The 21,285-nt window shown below is 46.3% G+C and overlaps 1 protein-coding gene across 1 annotated transcript in view; it reads left to right on the top strand.

Annotated features, from left to right (window-relative positions):
* Positions 1-20,290: 20,290 nt before the first annotated feature.
* Positions 20,291-21,285, top strand: part of LOC119968937 (extracellular calcium-sensing receptor-like) — a 103,065-nt gene continuing 102,070 nt past the window's right edge. The window contains 1 exon segment of the mRNA XM_038801950.1: positions 20,291-20,566. The gene's annotated coding sequence lies outside the window, so the exon portion shown is untranslated.

The following is a 21,285-nucleotide window of genomic DNA, read 5'->3' as shown; positions in this document are numbered from 1 at the left end:
AGATGGAATGTAGTCGGACGCCCTGGAGAGGGTGAATTCCTCCTCCTCTTGTGCATGGCTCAGCCTAATTCAGCTGAAGGTGCTGCATAGGGCTCACATGACGGGGGCAAGGATGAGCCGGTTCTTCGGAGGGGAAGACAGCTGCGGGTGGTGTTCGGGAGGCCCGGCGAACCACACCCATATGTTCTGGGCTTGTCCAGCCTTGGAGAGGTTTTGGAAGGTGGTGGCGGGGACTTTGTCGGAAGTGGTCGGGTCTAGGGTCAAGCCGGGCTGGGGGCTCGCGATCTTTGGGGTAGCTTTGGAGCCGGGAGTGCAGGAGGCGAGAGAGGCCGGAATTCTGGCCTTTGCGTCTCTAGTAGCCCGGCGCAGGATTCTGTTACAGTGGAGGGATACACGGCCCCTGAGTTCGGAGGCCTGGATCAACGACATGGCTGGGTTCATCAAGTTGGAGAGGATGAAGTTTGCCCTGAGGGGGTCGGTACAGGGGTTCTTTCGGAGGTTGCAGCCCTTTCTCGATTTCCTGGCGAAGGGGTAGAGAGTAGTCGGTCTCAGCAGCAACTTGGGGGGGGGGGGGGTTTGGGGATGGTTAGGCGGTTTGTTTTTGCGGCGGTGGGTTTGCTATGTTGTTATTTTCTTCTTTCTTGTATTGCTGTTGGCTTTTTGTTATCATTTATTTTGGGGGGGTAGTTCTTTTCTTGTGTTGGTGTGGAAACACGCCTTGTTTGTTTTAAATTGTGGGGAGAAAATTTGTTATTGAAAAACTTTAATAAAAATTATTTTTAAAAAAAGAATAAGAAGACTATGAAGGTCTATCTAGTTTATTTGCCAGTAGTGACAACGGCAAGGCTGACAGATCTCAGCTGGACTGTACAGAGGCTGACAGTGAAAGTGCAACAATGAAAAGATCAATTGAGAGCACATCAATTGTGAACAGCCAACAAGAAAATGAAGACATCTTGGAGAAGTTGACTGCAGATGAGAAATGCAAAGAGCTCAAAAACACATCAGACCATCCAAAGGGAACTGATATCAAAACGTTCAACGATATGTCAGATAATCCAGCTGATAGTAAAAAGTTTGAAAATGAATCAGATAAGTCAAAAGTAACTAATCTTGAGAACACAAAGAGTAACTACAGAACAACAGAATTTACACAAAGGTATGACTTTGAAACCAAAGGGCAACTAATCAGCGCATTGCAATTCAAAGGAAACAATGTGTTAGGACTTGCAGTCACACTTGACAAACCATACATTATGGAAAGCAATCCAGATGGCAACCGAGCAAGGGGCTGCAGAACAGTGTGTGAAAAACATCTACCATTCAAGATAACACGGACAGACAGTGAAGATCACACCAAGTTCACGCATGGTGGCACAAATGCCAGGAAGAATAGAACATTGTTTAGAAAGAAAAAACATTATTCCAACAGTCTAGAAGAGTTAGTTCTTGCTAAAATAAAAACAGAAAGCAAACCATTTTTTCGGGCAAAGGAGACAAGAAATCAACTCCACAAGCACAGAAAAAAGACCATGTCAGGCAACAAAAATGGTTCAACCAGTCGAACACCTGATCGATTGAACTTGATGGTTATGTACCACACTATCACAGAGAAGACTGAGTACAGACAATTTGAGGACTGTAAAAAGTTTAAAAATTGTTAACTACTGTACAACATCAATAATCAATTACATGTAAAGAACATACAATGCTCTTACTATACATGTTTGTCGCAATCTCCAAACATCTTTCAAAAAAAAGGGGATGTAAGGATATGTACATTGACTGGGATGTAAAGAGTTAACAAATGAATGACAATGCTTCTTACCATTAGAGGGAACCACAGAGCAGTCATATATAAATCATGTGACTTCTGTGATTCTGGGAGAAGATGGTGATGCAGTTGTATATTTGAGAGTTCTGTAGTTCGAGATAGCATTGTTTAATATTGTAACCTTGTGCTTTAGGAATGCGTATGAATCGTATTTAGTAGTGTGAATAAATTAGTTTTGTTCTTTAACAAAGCTTTAACAAAGTTCAACACTACACATCCAAACCACGCAGGTAAAGTAGAGAACGACACAGCTTTCACTGGTCATGATCTAGATTCTAGATAATGATGCCATTAGGCTCATTTAAATATCTTGACGTCACATTCACCTGGCGCTCGGGAGTCAACGGCAGCGCCTGCGAGGCCTCAACCGGGTGCCGATTAACACTGGTTTGCACAAGCGTCGATCAGGTATGATGGCATCTCGGGGGTGGGGAGGTTTGGAGGCCATTAGAGCCCCCGGGGACTGGGCACTGTAGTATGCCTAGCACCCAGGCACCTTGGCAGTGCCACCTGGGCACCCTGACAGTGCCAATCTGGCGCTGCCAAGGTGACCAGTTGGCACTAACAGGATGGCAGACTGGCAGTTCCAATGTGCCTGGGTACCAGGTTGGTGCTGCCAAGGGTGGGGGCCCAGAGGGCCACGCCCATGAAAGGGAGAGGCGAGGAGGGGTATGAAGGGGCCACAGAAGGTTTCGAGTGGTGAAGGGGAGTTCCTGAAAGGGAGGGGTCCTGAAAGGGGGGTGTAGACATTGGGGCAGCCTTTCAAAATGGCTGGGAGGAGCTGAGCTCCAGTGCCGGGAACTTTTCAAAATGTGGCCTTGACCAGGGAGAAACTCCCGAGGCCCAAAGAAATGGCTACGTGCGTCGATTACCGGTCTCCATCTCAGCATTGCAGCCATCGCAAAATACCCAGGGAAACATGTCCGAAACTGCACTTTGAAATCTTTCTGGTCACTCACGTCCAAGATCTTCTTCGGAAACGACTTCATCTGTTTGTGACTCCAAGGCCCGCAGACCACCACAAGATGTTATACCTTGTTGAATGGAGTGTAACTGGAATTTTAGCTCAGTTAGAAGGACACCTGTTTCATAGAACATAGAACATATGGTGCAGAAGGAGGCCATTCGGCCAATCGAGTCTGCACTGACCCACATAAGCCCTCACTTCCACCCTATCCCTGTAACCCAATAACCTCTCCTAACCTTTTTTTTTGGTCACTAAGGGCAATTTATCATGGCTAATCCACCTAACCTGCATGTCTTTGGACTGTGGGAGGAAACCGGAGCACTCGGGGGAAACCCACGCAGACACGGGGAGAATGTGCAGACTCCACACAGACAGTGACCCAGCAGGGAATCAAACCTGGGACCCTGGTGCTGTGAAGCCACAGTGCTAGCCACTTGTGCTACTGTGATGCAGAGCAATGCCAACAGCGTGGGTTCAAATCCCATGTCAGCTGAGGTTATTCATGAAGGCCCCAACTTCTCAACCTCACCTGAGGTGTGGCGATCCTCAGGTTAAATCACAATCAGGCAGCTCTCCCCCTCAAAAGGGGATGGTCGACTATGGTGACTTTACCTCCTATATTTACTTACTGTTTTAGAGGAGGTGAGTAATAGGAGATGATCACCCCAACTGTGTCCCTTAAGAGGCCATATTAATGACCACTTCCCAGACACAATGTATAGGCCGGTGGAAGGAGGTCAGGGACAGGGGGGAAAACTGGCAGAGTATCCTACTCAGCCTCCGACAGGAAAGGGGTGTTGCCGTCATCATAGCTTCATTCACTCCCCCCCCCCCCGCCCCATGTCTTGAACCGTCAAAAGACCCCCAGACTTAGCTCTGTTCTGGGCTCCTGGCACTTTGTTTTCTGGCACCCACTGCAGTCCAAACAATGACCAACAACTCCTCCCAGTGGCATTACTGGGACTAGAGAGCTGCTGACCAGTCTGCAGAGTGTTGAATGGTATTGGGGCAGGAGTCAGATACAGGGGTGTGCTCCCTGCCAAAGTCTTCATTGGTGTGGCAGGGAAACCCTGCCTTCTGAAAAACATGACCTGACAGCCAGGATTGTCATCCTCGAGGCAGGTAAAGGGAGTCAGGAAGATTGCTGGCTCAGTATGCATGTCCTGTGAGGATGCACCTGCCTGCCAAGGCGGGATCTTCATTGGGGAGGGCCGGGGTACAAGCTTGTGTCATGTCTGCCAACTCAGGAAGAAGTGTGGAGGCAGACTTCGGGTGCTGAGGTCGGCTATTTAAAGGGCTTGCCTCAGTGCCGTGGGATATTGTCGGATATACCGAGGAAAAAAAACACTAAGGCCCTCCAGCCCTCACCCCTCTCATCCCTGCCACCTTTCCCACTGCCCCATACATGCCACCTCATGCCCCTCACCCATTTCCATGGTCTGTCATGCCCTCATGCAAGACTCTGCCCTTCCACCAAACCCCTTTGTCCTCTTATACTCCCATGCCAAGATCTGGTGCTTCCATGGCCATTGATCCACTATATACCTTCTAGAACCAGTGAACTTCATAGTATAAAGCGGCATTTGTAAAAATAAAAGTTTTGAAAAAAATGTGGATTCTCGAATGCGGAAAAGTCTGGACAGCAAGCTAATAAAAATGTTGGCCGCGTAGCCCTAGTTAGTAGTCATGGAGGAGTCCAGAAAGGAGATTCAGAAATAAAGTATTTACAAAACTATCCCAGTCCTAGCCTGGACTACTCTGCAGCTCGACTCCTACCTGGGCCGACTTTTAAGGTACTGAGTTAACTAGCCCGCTGATGTATATTGTGTAAAGTTGTGGTCCCAGCACAGACCCCTGAGGTACACCACTTATCACTGGCTGCCATCCTGAAAAAGACTCACAATATACATTAACGATCTGGAAGGAACTGAAGGCACTGTTGCTAGTTTGCAGATGATACAAAGATCGGTAGAGGGACAGGTAATGTTGAGGAAGCAGGGGGGCTGCAGAAGGACTTTGGACAGGCTAAGGAGAGTGGGTAATGAAGTGGCAAATGAAATACAATGTGGAAACGTGTGAGATTATGCACTTTGGAAGGAGAAATGGAGCATAGACTATTTTCTAAATGGGAAGATGCTTAGGAAATCAGAAGCACAAAGGGACTTGGGAGTCCTTGTTCACAATATCTCCACTCTGCCTTCTGCCAGTCAGCCAATCCTCTATACATGCTGTGGATACCTATAACACCATGGGCTCTTAACTTCTTTAACAGTCTCTTATGCGGCACCTTGTCAAAGGCCTTCTGGAAATCTAAATAAATCACGTCCACTGGTTCTCCTTTGTCTAACTTCCTTGTTACTTCCTCAGAGAACTCTAACAGATTTGTCAGACATGACCTCCCCTTGACAAAGCCGTGCTGACTCAGTCCTATTCTACTAATCACTTCCAAGTACTCTGCAATCTCATGTTTAATACAGGAACCTAAAATCTTACCAATGACCGGAGTCAGGGTAACGGGCCTATAATTTCCCGTCTTCTGCCTCCCTCTCTTCATAAACATTAGTCATTTTCTAGTCCTCTGAGACTCTCCCTACCTTCAGTGACTCCTGAAAAATCAGCACCAATATTTCCATAATCCCCTTTACGACCCTGGGGTATAGTCCGTCCGGTCCAGGTAATTTATCCACCTTCAGACCTTCACCTTCAGCTTCCACCTTCAGTTTCCCCAGACCCTTCTCGTTATTAATGACCACTACACTCACCTCTTCCCCCTGATTTATCCTGGAGTTCTGGCATCCCTCTGATACATACATAGCAGATAGGAGCAGGAGGAGGCCTTTTGGCTCTTCGAGCCTGCTCCACCATTCATCACGATCATGGCTGATCATCCAACTAATCCTGCTTTCTCCCCATAGCCTTTGATCCCATTCTCCCCAAGTGCTATATCCAGCTGCCTCTTGAATATATTCAAAGTTTTAGCATCAACTACATCCTGTGGTAATGAATTCCACAGGCTCACCAATCTTTGTGTGAATAAATGTCTCCTTATCTCTGTCTGAAATGGTTTACCCTGAATCCTCAGGCTGTGACCCCTGGTTTTGGACATATCCATCATTGGTAACAACTTCCCTGCATCTAACTTGTCTCACCCTGTTAGAATTTTATAAGTCTCTATGAGATCCCCCATCATTCTTCTGAACTCCAGCGAGATGCTCGCACCGTGAAGACTGATGCAAAGTAATAATTCAGTTTGTCTGTCATTTCTTTGTTTCCGATTATTACTTCTCCAACCGCATTTTCCAGTGGTCCAATGTCTATTCTTGCCTCTCTTACCTTTTACACTACTAGCTAGCTTACACTCATATTTCATCTTCTCCCCCCCTTATTGCTTTTTTAGTTGTCCTCAAAGGCTTCCCAATCCTCTGGCTTCCCACTAATCCTCGCAACTTTGTATGCTTTTTCTTTTGCTTTTATGCTTTCCTTGACTTCCCTTATCAGCAAAGGATGCCTCGTCCTCACCTTAGAATGTTTCCTCTTTCTTGGAATGAATTTCTGTTGTGTCTCCTGAATAACCCCCCAAAATTCCTGCTATTGCTGTTCCATTGTCTTCCCTGCCAATCGACTCCGGCCAGCAACTCCCTCATGTCTTTGTAGTTACCTTTATTTAATTGTAAGACCGTTACATCTAATTCCAGCATCTCTCATATTGTAGTCACTGCTCCCTAAAGGTTCCTTCACCTTAAGTTCCCTAATCAAGTCTGCCTCATTACATATCACCAAATCCAGAATTGCCTGGTCCCGAGTAGGCTCTGTCACAAGCTGCTCCAAAAAAATCTTAGACATTCCGCAAATTCCTTTTCATTGTGATCCACTACCAACCTGATTTTCCCAGTCCACCTGCATATTGAAGTCACCCAGAGCCTTTTGAATATTTTTAAGGAAGAGGCAGATAGAATCTTGCTGAACAACAGGGTTAAAGGTTATCGGGGATAGACAGGAGGTTACAGCCATGATCATTCGGAATGGTGCAGCAGGCTCAAGGGGCCGGGTGGCTCCTAATTTATGTTCATCAACTTCATAAGGACATAGAGAGACTGATTCAATGTGCAGACACAGAGCAAATTAAATTTAAACCAGGGAAATATAAAGTGTCGGAAGAATGGCAGGAAGTATAGAGAGAAGCAATACAAAATAAAGGAGCACAATTCCAAAGTGGGGTCAGGAATTCAGTGGTTAGCAGAGTTGCTTCACAGCGCCAGGGACCCGGGTTCGATTGGGTCACTGTCTGTGCAAGTGTGCACATTCTCCCCGTGTCTGCGGGAGTTTCCTCCGGGTGCTCTGGTTCCTTTCCACAAGTTTTGAAAGACGTGCTTGTTAGGTGAATTGGACATTCTGAATTCTCCCTCGGTGTACCCAAACAGGTGCCGGAATGTGGTGACTGGGAGATTTTCACAGTAACATCATTGCAGTGTTAATGTAAGCCTACTTGTGACACTAATAAAGATTATTATTATATATGTTCATAAATTATTGATGGTAGTAGGGCAGGTTGATAAAGTGTTCACAAAGACATAGTGGATCCTGGGTTTGATAAATAGAGGCATAAAGTACAAAGGCAGCGTTGTTATGATGAGCCTTAATAAAATATTGGTTCAACCTCACTGGAGTATTTTGGCCAACACTTCAGAAAGATGTTAAGGTTTTGGAGAGCGTGCAGCAAACATTATGAGAATGGCTCTGGGGATGAGGGACTTCTGGTACACGGAAAAGCTGGAGTTGTTCACTTTAGAGAAAAGAAGGTTGAGAGAATATCTGATGAAGAGTTTAAGGTCATGAAGGATCGGAACAATAGGGAGAAACTGTTTCCATTGGCGCAAGGGTCGATTTAACGTCATTGGCAACAGAAACGATGGCAGCATGAAGAAAATAATTTTAGCGCAACAAACAATTAGCATCTGGAATGCATTATCTGGAAACTGGGGAAGCAGATGAAGAGAGAAAATTTGCAGGTCCACAGGGAAAAGCATTATTTACACGTGTCTGAGAACCCAGACAGCCGTTAGATTACAAGAATGCCTTCCCACCAGAGGAAACATTGTTTGATTGTCAGCTCAGGCTCTCTGATCGCTGCAGTCAATTTCACAATGTTGTGGTTTTTGAAAGTTTAAAGGGTGTCCCAAACTCCTAGATACTCACAGAGATGACCTGGTGAATCTCACTGTGAGCCTCATGGAGTATGAGCTCCCCCGCTGAGGGGCGGAGGCTCATCAGCGGGTTAGTTAACTCAGCACCTTAAAAGCCAGCCCAGTTGGGAGCCAAGTTGCAGAGTATCCCCGGCTGGGACTGGGGATGTGACTTGTAAATACTTTACTTTTGGTAATAAACCATTCTTTTGACTCTCCTTTCCGGACTCCTCCATGAGTGCTAAATTGGCAACGAGGATAAAGCGGAACTACAGTCGGCGCTGCTAACCATTTGACGCTCAGCATATCTCTTAATGAAGGAATAAGGTTTGCACTATTTTGAAAATGCCAATCTTTGGCAGGGAAATTACTGGAGAGAATTCTTCAAGACAGGATCTACTCCCATTTGGAAGCAAATGGACGTATGAGCGAGAGGCATCACAGTTTTGTGAAGGGGTGGTCGTGTCTCACTAACTTAAGAGAGTTTTTCGAGGAGGTCACACTGATGATTGATGCAGGTCGGGCAGTGGATGTTGTCTGTATGGACTTCAGTAAGGCCTTTGACAAGGTCCCTCATGATAGACTGGTATAAAAGGTGAAATCACACGGGATCAGGGGTGAGCTGGCAAGGTGGATACAGAACTGGCTCGGTCATAGAAGGCAGAGAGTAGCAATGGAAGGGTGCTTTTCTGATTGGAGGGCTGTGACTAGTGGTGTTCCTCAGGGATCAGTGCTGGGACCTTTGCTGTTTGTAGTAAATATAAATGATTTGGAGGAAAATGTAACTGGACTGATTGGTAAGTTTGCGGATGACACAAAGGTTGGTGGAATTGCAGATAGCGATGAGGACTGTCAGAGGATACAGCAGGATTTAGATCGTTTGGAGGCTTGGGCGGAGAGATGGCAGATGGAGTTTAATCCGGACAAATGTGAGGTAATGTATTTTGGAAGGTCTAATGCAGGTAGAGAATATACAGTGAATGGTAGAACCCTCAAGAGTATTGAAAGTCAGAGAGATCTATGTGTACAGGTCCACAGATCACTGAAAGGGGCAACACAGGTGGAGAAGGTAGTCAAGAAGGCATATGGCATGCTTGCCTTCATTGGCCGGGGCATTGAGTATAAGAATTGGCAAGTCATGTTACAGCTGTATAGAACCTGAGTTAGGCCACACTTGGAGTATAGTGTTCAATTCTGGTCGCCACACGACCAGAAGGATGTGGAGGCTTTAGAGAGGGTGCAGAAGAGATTTACCAGGATGTTGCCTGGTCTGGAGGACATTAGCTATGAGGAGCGGTTGAATAAACTCGGTTTGTTCTCACTGGAACGATGGAGGTTGAGAGGCGACCTGATTGAGGTCTACAAAATCATGAGGGGCATAGACAGAGTGGATAGCCAGAGGCTTTTTCCCAGGGTAGAGGGGTCAATTACTAGGGGGCATAGGTTTAAGGTGCGAGGGGCAAGGTTTAGAGCAGATGTACGAGGCAAGTGTTTTACACAGAGGGTAGTGGGTGCCTGGAACTCGCTGCCGGAGGAGGTGGTGGAAGCAGGGATGGTAGTGACGTTTAAGGGCATCTTGACAAATACATGAATGGGTTGGGAATAGAGGGATAAGGACCCCAGAAGTGTAGAAGATTTTAGTTTAGACGGGCAGCATGGTCGGCACAGGCTTGGAGGGCTGAAGGGCCTGTTCCTGTGCTGTACTTTTCTTTGTTCTTCTTTGTTCTTTGTATTCAATGCGGGGTTAGAGAACTGGACTCAGTACGCGGACCATACGCGATTTTTTTTAAGGCAACCGCTATCATTGGGCATGATCGGTAGACGGTAATTCTGATAACCACCAATAAGGCCTTCCTCTCAGCATCATAGAGGGCCTGATGTACCCTGCGGCCCCAGACTCCAAGGCGTTTGAAGAGCTCATGGCGCTCGTAGCAATCCACTACAACCCCAAGCTGTCAGTTATCATATAGAGGTACTGATTTAATATCGCCGAGTGGACCCCAGGAGAGTCCGCTGCCGGGTTTTTGGCACAATTGCACAGAGTTTTGTGACAATGGGCCATCCCTACCCGAGGTTCTGTGGGGCTGCCTTGTATGCGGAGTAAATAATATGGTGCACCAATGGAAATGGAGCCATTGTTGGACCTAAAAGAGGCGGTCGATATCTCCCACTCACAGGCGAGTACAGAGAAGGGAGTCCAGGAACTCCAGGAGATGTAAGGGATAGAGGTAAACAGCATAGGACACCCCCCATTCCGGTGCACAGTGTCCCCTAAGACTGGGACCTTCAGAACCCCGCCCCGGCCTGAACACCATCAGGACCAGGCTGTTGGCCAAGGGCCACTACAGTCGCGTTATGTACCCAGAATCAATGGAGGATGCGGTACTTGTGGCCAGCGAAATAGCAGGAATAGGAATCCACATGGCAGCCAGCAAACCTGCTGCCCTACCCGAGGAAGATGCCAGCCCAGAGCCCGGACCCTCCACTTAGAACAACCTGATGATCAGGAGATGAATTGAAATGCTGCACCACGAGTTACCCCCATCAGGATTACCATCCAGGTGATCGGCCACCCATTAGAGATGGAGTTGGATACGGGCCATAGTTTCAGTAATAGGGAGGCAGACCTTCGAGAAAATCTGCACTGGAGTTCAACAGTTGGGTTTGCGGGACACCGAGACAAGGCTGGCAACCTATAGGGGGAACCTCTAGCCATAGTGGCACGGCGTTGAACCTGGTTACTTACAGGCAGCAGTCGGTTAGGCTGCCATTAATAATAGTGAAGGGCCCCAGATCAAGCCAGTTGGCCTGTGATTGGCTGCAATGCCACTGTCTGGACTGGCAACAGATCTTTCAGATGGGTACCGGAAGGCTTTACAAAGTCTTGAGGAAGTACCCAGATGTCTTCCAGGATGGTCTGGACAAAAGTAAGGGGGACGTGGTCAAGATATGTGTGGACCCTGAGGCCAGCCTAAATACATCCAGGCCCGTTATGCGCTGCTGGCAAGTTAAGGATGAGCTTAGTTGATTGGAAGGCCTCGGTATCATCCGGCCAGTACGATTTGCTCATTGGGCAGTGCCAGTAGTCCCGGTATGAAAAGCTGACAAAACCGTAAGCCTGTGCAGTGATTATAAGTTGACCATCAACAAGACCTTCCATCTGGACAGGTGCCCGGTTCCACGGATAGAAGACCGACATGCGAAGTTGGCCGAGGGGGTCATTCCTTTTCCAAGTTTGACATGAGCCATGCCTATCTTCATCTGGAGCTGAACGGCGATTCTGGAGTTATGTAACCATTGATACCCACAGGGGCCTCAACGAATAGACAAGGGTGCTGTTTGGAGTGTAATTGGTTTGTACAATTATTCAGCCTGTTATGGAGAACATCTTGAGAGGTCTGCCACCTGTGGTCTGGCTATGGGAGCAACGGAAAGGAAGCAAAATGGACAAAGTTCTCCACCCGTTTTCCGAGATGGGTGTCCGCCTTAAGAAGATAAAGTGCATTTTCTGTGCCAAGGATGTTACATACTTGGGTGTCATGTGGATCGGGACTGACTACACGCACCCGAAGAGGAGAAGGTGTGGGCAATTAGGCAAGCCCCCACTCTGGAAAACGTGACAGAGTTCCGGTTGTTCTTCGGTCTCGTAAACTACTACAGGAAATTCATTCCTGGCCTGGTGACCATCGTACCCCCACTACACGCATTGCTGAAAAAACACCAAGGGCATGGAGAGCGCCAGGATTATTGACACAATACAACTCCTTCAAGCATCAGTGGGATGCCAGAGCTCCAGGAGAACTAGGGGGAAAGGTGAGTGCAGTGACCATTACTAAGGAGAAGGTTCTTGTGGATTGGCCATGCTAAATTGCCCTTAGTGTCCAAAAAAAAAGGTTAGGTGGGTTTGCTGGGTTACAGGGATAGAGTGGAGGTGTGGGCTTAGGTAATAAAAATAATAATCGCTTATTGTCACAAGTAGGCTTCAATTAAGTTACTGTGAAAAGCCCCTAGTCGCCACATTCCGGCGCCTGTTTAGGGAGGCTGTAATGGGAATTGAACCCGCCCTGCTGGTCTTGTTCTGCATTGCAAGCCAGCTGTTTAGCCCACTGTGCTAAACCAGTCCCAGGTAGGATGCTCTTTCCAAGAGCCGGTGCAGACTCGATGGGCTGAATGGCCTCCTTCTGCACTGTAAATACTATGATTACAGGATACTGCGTGGCCTGGATAGAGTGGGCGTGGAGAGGATGTTTCCACTTGTAGGAAAAACTGGAACCAGAGGACACAATCTCAGACTAAAGGGACGATCCTTTAAAACAGAGATGAGGAGGAATTTCTTCAGCCAGAGGGGGTGAATCTGTGGAACTCATTGCCGCAGAAGGCTGTGGAGGCCAAATCACTGAGTGTCTTTAAGACAGAGATGGATAGGTTCTTGATTAATAAGGGGATCAGGGGTTATGGGGAGAAGGCAGGAGAATGGGGATGAGAAAAATATCAGCCATGATTAAATGTCGGAGCAGACTCGATGGCCTAATTCTGCTCCTATATCTTATGGTCTTTCTGCACAACCGCTGCATGTTTTGCGGAAGCAGAGGTGGCCCGCCATTGGTCGGCAGCAGGATCTTCTGGTCTCGCCGTTGTTAACGGGATTTCCCGTTGAATGAGCCCCTCGCTACTGGGAAACCTGTGGTGGGGGTGCTGTCAGCGGGTCTGGACGATCTCGCTGGCTTGAGCAGCCGAAAGATTACGGCCTCTGCTTCCACTGCCTTTTGAGGTAGGTAGTTCCAAAGACTCACTACCCTCTGAGAGGCTATCATCTCTGTCTTAAATAGGTGAGCCCTTATTTTTAAACAGTGACCCCCTAGTTCTAGATTCTCATGCAGGAGGAAACATCCTTTCCACGTCCACCCTGTTAAAACCCCTCAGGATCTTGAAGGTTTCAATCAATTTGCCTTTTACTTTTCTGAGCTCCAGTGGATACAAGTCCAGCTTTTCCTCACAGACAATCTGCCCTCTCTTGGTGTTAATTTAGAAATGCTTCACTGAACTTCCATTGCATTTACATCCTTCCTTAAATAAGGAGACCAATACTGTAAACAGTGCTCCAAATGTGGTCTCATCAATATCCTGTAGAACTGAAACATAATCTCGCTACTTTTACATTCAATTCCCTTTGGAATAAACAATAACATTATATTAGATTTGCTAATTAATTGCAGTTCATGCATACTAACCACTAGGACACTCAGACCCCTCTGAATCACAAAGCTATGCAATTTCTCACTATTTAGATAATATACTACTTTTTTATTCTTCCTGCCAAAATGGACAATTTCACATTTTCCCACATTTTACTACAACCACTAATTCTTACACGTCCTTGTTCTGACACTTGACCCACTTGACTCAACTCTTTTACCAGACAAAGATCCAGCAATGCCTTCTTCCGTGTTGGTTTGGAAACATACAACAAAAATGATCCTTAATACACTTCAGCACTTCAGAAACTCTTCTCTCTGCCTTTCACACTATTACTATCCCAGTCTATATTAAGATAATTAAAGGGCCCCATTAGTTTTTGCACTTCCATGTAATTTTGTGACAAATGTGCCACTCTATATCTTCCCTAATAATTGGTAGCCTATTGAATTTGCACAGCAATGTAATGGTACCGTTACTGTTTCTTAACTATAACCAAAGAGATTCAGTACTTGACCCCTCCAAGACATTCTCCATTGCCAGCATTTCAGTTTCACTGATCAAAGGCTTCCCAACCTGTCAGTTTCACTCAAGAGAGATTCTCAGAATTCAATCACCAATTGTTGACAGCGCAGGCCTGCTGGCTGTTAAATCCAGAATGCAAAGTTAAAGAAACACTCAATCGACTCTTTGCCTAATTAAAACTTCCCAACAGTTCCAAGGGGGTTCCCTGCGCACCTTCAAACCCACCCAACTGAAACCCAGAAGAAGGATGGATGATGCTGACCTGTCATCACTTTGAGGGGATTTATATCCCCTCCTCCACCTAATCCCACTTCCCCTGGCAATCAAAATTCTACTCCTGTTATAACCTTCACAAATTGGGCTGGGCTGGATTTTACCAGCCCTCTGAAGACACTCTGGAAGGAGGTGGGGGGGGGGGGGGGGGGGGTACGTAAAATAGTGACAGAAGGCACCAGGATGGAAGCCTGACATCTTATCTGCTCAACAGCATATTCCCACAAGTAGGAGCAGCATCAGTGCAGCCATCCACCAACTGACCAATTCATTCAATTAATTAGTACCCACTTTCCACCCGCCGCTGGTATTTTACAAGTGTCGAGACAGGCTGTCACTGCCTGAAAAACCTTCCAGGCATTTCTAAGTGGTCTGGGTTGGGGGGAGAGGTGCGGTGGTGGTGTTAGGGGGGGAGGGGTGTTAAGCCCGCTCCCTGGCCTACAGCGCTGGGTGCCCCATTGACAGTGGCGGCCTTGGTGACCCTGTCAACGCTGTTGGAGGGTTCACCTCTCAGATCTCCGAGGCCTGGCACATTGAAAAACATGCTGACCTGTCCTCTGTTCTTCTCCCTGTAGTCTTTGCAATGGTCAGCTCTCTCAGTTGCTCTACCAAGCTGCCAGCTCTATGATTGGGCCAGCTGTTCTAAGAGCCAATCTTTATTTGGATGGTGGTCCCAGTGTTGGCCTCTGAATTTGCCTCCCCCAATGAAAGCCCCATCCAGGCGTCCCGCTAATTGCCCGTGCAGACTCAGGACACCCTTTCAGCAAAATTCTGGCTAATGTTTCAAAATTTGCAGTTTCATACATATTTTGCTTGTGTCACAGCTGGATGCACACAACCTTTCTCGTAGTGAAGTGACTCATTAGCTGCTTGAGAAATAAAGGAATCATTCATTATTCACGGTAGCCAGTGCAGACTCGATGGGCCGGATGGCCTCCTTCTGCACTGTAAATTATTTTTTAAAGTTCTATGATTATTATAGATGTGTCATGATTGGTTGATACTTTTCCACTGTCACTTCTTTCAAGAAATACGCATGTCAAACCTATGTGCTCCAAACAACAACAAATTGCATTTATATCGCAACTTTAATATAGGAAAATGTCCCAAGGCACTTCACAAGTGTGTAATCAGACACACACGGAATCCATTTTGCAAAGATGTTATCTGCTGGAAATAATACAGAATTCCAGCATCCTCTCCCAATTCACTAACTGATAGAAAATGTCAAACTTACAAATATAAGCATTTGGCTAAAAACAACAAATCATGTTTACTAAGAAGTAAGATTAAAACAAAGGCCAAAATAAAGGCAGGTTATAATTAGATGACAATACATCATGAAACTCACGTTCCAGAACAATAAAAGTCAACTTTAATGGTTCCTGCCGTGCTTTAAGGAGCTCAGTGCACCAGTGCTTGATGAAAAGCTCTTATGTGACAAATGAACTCCATGGATTTCTTCGTTGCTTTTGCACCTGTAGTAATTTAGCAAGGTGGGAACCAAAACAAGTGATACTATCCTGGGCTAAGTTGTTCTCTTTCCCTTAGATAAAAAGCTGCAGGGGGTAGCAGAGCGGCAATGCTGATTGGCTGTTGCGGGAGAGTGATTTGCCTCAGATGCAGTCACTGTGACTAGAAGGAGCTCTCAGTGGGGATAGACTGCGGGGACAAGTTGAGGCAAGTATCCTGCAGAGGGCGGTAGAGAGGCGACACTGATTGGCAGTAGCAGGGAGCGAATTGTGGAAAGCTGCTGTCGGGTGAGTTTCTAGAACTAATATATTTCAGGCAGTGGCTAAACCCGAGACACTACACAGGTAATGTCTCCCACCCATCCTCCTCCTCTAACAAAACAAAAAAGACTATGTGGTGAGTTGGTGAGGTAAGCTTTTCTTTCCTTTTCCTCTCTCCCCCCTTCCACCACCTCTAACCTGCGGGGAGTGTGAAAATCAGGTAAGCTTTTTTTTCTCTCTGTAATTGTCAAGTGGATAAATGGAAGGGGCGGCAGAGAGGGCAGTGCAGTGTTCCTCCTGCAGGATGTTCGAGGTGAGGGACACCGTCAGTGGCCCTGCTGAGTTCACCTGAGGGAAGTGCACCCATCTCCAGCTCCTCAAAGATCGTGTTAGGGAACTGGAACTGGAGCTGGATGAACTGAGGATCATTTGGGAGGCAGAGTCAGTTATAGATAGAAGCTACAGGGATGTAGTTACTCCTAAGAATGAAGGTAGCTGGGTGACATTTAAATGGAAGGGGAAGAAGCAGTCAGTGCAGGGATCTCCTGCGGTTGTTCCCCTCAATAACAGGTATACGGTTTTGGATACTGTTGGAGGGGGGGGGGGGGGGGGGGGGGGGGGGGGGACCTACCATAGGTAAGCCACGGTGACCAGGTCTTTGGCACTGAGTCTGTCTCTGTGGCTCAGAAGGGAAGGGGGGAGAGCAGGAAAGCATTAGTTATTGGAGACTCTATACAGTAGTTAGAGGTACAGATAGGCGGTTCTGTGGCAACGATAGAGGCTCACGGATGGTGTGTTGCCTCCCGGGTGCCAAGGTCCGTGACGTCTCTGATCATGTTTTCAGGATCCTTAAGGAGGAGGGGGAGCAGCCACAAGTTGTGCTACACATCGGTACCAATGACATAGGTAGGAAAAGGGATGGGGATGTAAAACAGGTATTCAGGGAGCTAGGGTGGAAGCTGAGAGCCAGGACAGACCGTGTTGTCATCTCTGGTTTGCTGCCAGTGCCACGTGCGAGCGAGATGAGGAACAGGGAGCGAGTGCAGTTAAACACGTGGCTACAGGGATGGTGTAGGAGGAAGGGTTTCAGTTACTTGGATAATTGGAGCACATTCTGGGGAAGGTGGGACCTGTACAAACAGGACGGGTTACACCTGAACCAGAGGGGCAGCAATACCCTGGGAGGGAAAATTGCGACAGCTCTTCGGGGGGGTTTAAACTAATTTGGCAGGGGGATGGGAAACAGATTTGTAGTCCAGGAGATAGCGTTGCTGGAGTTCATGAAGTTGAGGGTAGTGCAGTACTGAGGAAGGTACCAAGGTCACAAAAGTGGATCTGCAGGCATGAAGGTGGTTTGAAGTGTGTCTACTTCAAAGCGAGGAGCATCAGGAATAAGGTTGGTGAGCTTGAAGCATGGATTGGTACCTGGGACTACGATGTTGTGGCCATTACGGAGATGGGGATAGAACATGGGCAGGAATGGTTGTTGGAGGTTCCGGGGTTTAGATGTTTCAGTAAGATTAGGGAAGGTGGTAAAAGAGGTGGAGGAGTCGCATTGTTAGTCAAGGACAGCATAATGGCTGCAGAAAGGCAGTTTGAGGAGGATATGTCTACTGAAGTAGTGTGGGCTGAAGTTAGAAATATGAAAGGAGCGGTCACTTTGGTAGGAATTTCTATAGGCCCCCAAACAGTAACAGATGTGGAGGAAAAGATTGCAATGCAGATTTTGGATAGGTGCGGTAGTCACAGGGTAGTTGTCATGGGTGACTTTAACTTTCCAAATTTTGATTGGAAACACTATAATTCGAATAGTTTGGATGAGGCTTTTTTTATGCAGTGCGTGCAGGAGGGTTTCCTCACACAATATGTGGATAGACCGACAAGAGGCAGGTAATGAACCTGGCCAAGTGTTAGATTTGGTTGTGGGAGAGCACTTTGGAGATAGTGACCACAATTCGGTGACTTTCACTGTAGCAATGGAGAGGGATAGGAACATACGGCAGGCAAGGTTTATAATTGGGGGAAGGGTAATTACGATGCGATTAGGCAGGAATTGGGGAGCATAAGATGGAAACAGGAACTGTCAGGGACAGGCACAATTGAGATGTGGAGCTTGTTCAGGGAGCAAATACTGCGTGTCCTGAATATGTATGTCCCTGTCAGGCAGGGAGGAAATAGTCGAGTGAGGGAACCATGGTTTACAAAAGAGGTTGAATGTCTTGTCAAGAGGAAGAAGGGGGCTTATGTAAGGATGAGAAAACAAGGTACAGTTAGGGCACTTGAGGGATACAAGAGAGCTAGGAAGGAGCTCAAGAAAGGGCTTAGGAGAGCTAGGAGGGGGCATGAGAAGTCCTTGGCGGGTAGGATCAAGGAAAACACCAAGGCTATTTACACTTATGTGAGGAATTAAAAAATGACCAAGGTGAAGTTAGGGCCGGCCAAGGACAGAGTGGGGACGTGTGCATGGAGTCTGAAGATATAGGAGAGGCCCTAAATGAATACTTTTCTTCAGTGTTCACAAAGGAGAGGAGGCATGTTGTTGAAGAGGATAGTGCGATACAGGCTGGTAGGCTGGAGAATTTAGATATTCGGAAGGAAGATTTGTTCGAAATTTTGAGAAGCCTGAGGATAGATAAGTCCCTTGGGCCTGATGGGATATATCCTAGGATTCTTTGGGAGGCGAGGGATGAGATTACAGAGCCTTTGGCTTTGATCGTTATGACCTCACTGACGACAGGAATAGCGCCAAAAGACTGGAGAGAAGCGAATGTTGTCCCCTTGTTCAAGAAAGGGAATAGGTATAACCCTGGGAATTATAGGCCGGTTAGTCTCACTTCGGTCATGGGTAAATTTTTGGAAAGGGTCCTGAGGGATAGGATTTATGATCATTTGGAAAGATACAGCTTAATCCAGGATAGTCAGCATCGATTTGTGAGGGGTAAGTCTTGCCTCACAAGTTTGATTGTATTCTTTGAGGAGGTAACTAAGTACATAGATGAAGGTAGAGCAGTTGATGTCATGCAGAAAGTAAGGCGGCATGGTATAGAGGGAAATTTGGCTGATTGGGTCAGTAACTGGTTATCACATAGAAGACAGAGGGTGGTGGTAAATGGTAAATTTTCATCCTGGAGCCCTGTCACCAGCGGTGTACCACAGGGATCAGTGCTGGGTCCTCTGCTATTTGTGATTTTTAATCAATGACTTGGATGATGGAGTTGAAGGTTGGGTTTTAAAATTTGGTGATGACACCAAGATTAGTGGAGTAGTGGATAATGTGGAGGCCTGTTGTAAGCTGCAAAGAGACATTGATAGGATGCAGAGCTGGGCTGAAAAGTGACGGATGGAGTTTAACCCTGATAAGTGTGAGGTGATTCATTTTGGTAGGACAAATTTGAATGCGGATTACAGGGTCAACGGCAGGGTTCTGAGGAATGTGGAGGAGCAGAGAGATCTCAGAGTTCATATCCATAGATCTTTGAAAGTTGCCACCCAAGTGGATAGAGCCGTGAAGAAAGCCTATAGTGTGTTCGCATTTTTTAACAGGGGGATTGAGTTTAAGAGTGAGGTGATGCTGCAACTGTACAAGACCTTGGTTAGACCACATTTTGGAGTATTGTGTGTAGTTCTGGTCACCTCATTATAGGAGGGATGTGGAAGCATTGGAAAGGGTGCATAGGAGATTAACCAGGATGCTGCCCGGATTGGAGGGTAGGTCTTATGAGAAAAGGTTGAGGGAGCTGGGGCTTTTCTCATTGGAACGAAGGAGGATGAAAGGTGATTCATTGAGGTGTGTGAGATGATGGGAGGGATAGATAGAGTGGACATTCAGCGACTTTTTCCTTGGGTGAATGCAGCTGTTACAAGGGGGCATAACTATAAGGTTCATGGTGGAAGATATAGGAGGGATGTCAGAGGTAGGTTCTTTACTCAGAGAGTGGTTGGGGCATGGAACACACTCCCAGCTGTGGTAGTTGAGTCGGACACTTTAGGAACTTTCAAGCTGTTATTGGATAGGCATATGGAGTGCACTAGAATAATTGGGAGTAGGTTGATTTGATCTTAGTTCGGCACAACATTGTGGGCCGAAGGGCCTGTACTGTGCTGTACAGTTGTATGTTCTATGTTCTAAACCAGAAAGGATTATTTCACAGTGAGTCAAATCAATCAATGTAGGCTTCGTAGCTGAGAAAGTTCCTGATTCAATTTCCAAAACCGGGAAAACAAAATGTACTTTCAGAATGGATGAAAGTTTTTCAACCATTCGTGTATAACCAACAAGTGTTGCGATGTCCAAATCCAGGGAAAACACAGTTCTGTAAAAACATGTATCACCAAGTATTATCTTATGTGGGTCAAAGTGTTTCTTCACATGGCGCTTAGAGACAGTTAAATAACTTTTGACTATTAAACCACAAATAAAAACCATGCATTCCAGCTGGTTGAGTTGCTTCATAGTCCAGCTGGCAGCAGAAACAAATACAAAGACATTTGGAAATGTTTGACGCAGGCTATACTCCGCCTCCATCAAAAGATTTGAAATACAATGTGGTGATTTTCCACACTGACTCATGGTCTGGCTCGGTGCAGGATGGGTCTCTGTATCTTTTTTAAAATTGTAGTCAACCTCTATGTTTAATTCTCTCTATTATAACTTACGCCTTATGTGATGCTCCTTTCAAGTTAAACCCTTCCAAACTGTGCCTCCAACGTTACAATGATTTTCTGACCAGCAAACTTTCAGAAACAAAGGATAGCTGTACAAGGTGGATATATTACCCATGACTTTGAACTAGCGGTTTGTGTGTTTGATCTATCATCATGAGGTGAAGCACCTCTGGAGTCAGAATCCAAAAAGGTAAGCTATCTTATCCATTTTGTATCATCTATAATGGGAGAAGACCCATGAGCCAAAGATTGTTTCCACTAGTTGTATGCTTCTGATGCTCTTGAATTCAACTGTCTTTTGCAGTGTTTCTGCTGCTGTGTTCTTGGTTGGAGATCCTTTATTTTTCATCCATCAGTAGTTTTGAGAACAATATCAGCTTCTTAACTTTCCCTTTTTATTGAATTTTTATTGAATCTTAAAATGCTGTGTTCGCAATTATAGCTATTATCTTCTGGAAGCTAAGTATAATTTGCTAATGTATATAAAGCGGTTGCACAGAGTGCCCGTGAGAAAAGTATAGCAAAAATAGAATGGAAAAGTCTGGAACTAATGACAAACTAAGACATAGATGTAAATAATGTAAATATAAATAATCTTGGCTAAGATATTGGAAAGCAACTTGTGTGTCTGGACTGGAGTATGTGGGAATTGTGGACACTGAGACTGTTCAGACCTGTCTCAAATCTCTCTAGCCCTGAGTCGTTGACCAGGATATTACGTTGCTCAGGCGGGTATGCCCGCCTGGCCCGGAAGTGCGTGAAATTGTGCAAAAAGATGTCAGGCACACGTTCTGATGTCATTGCCCACCAGCATAGTATTTCTGTCAGTGGGCACACAGGAGAGTTTGAAGCGCTCCAGCTGACAACGAAAGAGGCAATTTAGCCCAAAGGGGCCAATTGAATGCAATT

Source organism: Scyliorhinus canicula, chromosome 7 (genome assembly GCF_902713615.1).
Source record: "Scyliorhinus canicula chromosome 7, sScyCan1.1, whole genome shotgun sequence".
Classification (NCBI taxonomy): domain Eukaryota; kingdom Metazoa; phylum Chordata; class Chondrichthyes; order Carcharhiniformes; family Scyliorhinidae; genus Scyliorhinus; species Scyliorhinus canicula.
Note: the sequence above shows the minus strand (reverse complement) of the source record. Positions and strands in the feature narration are given on the sequence as shown.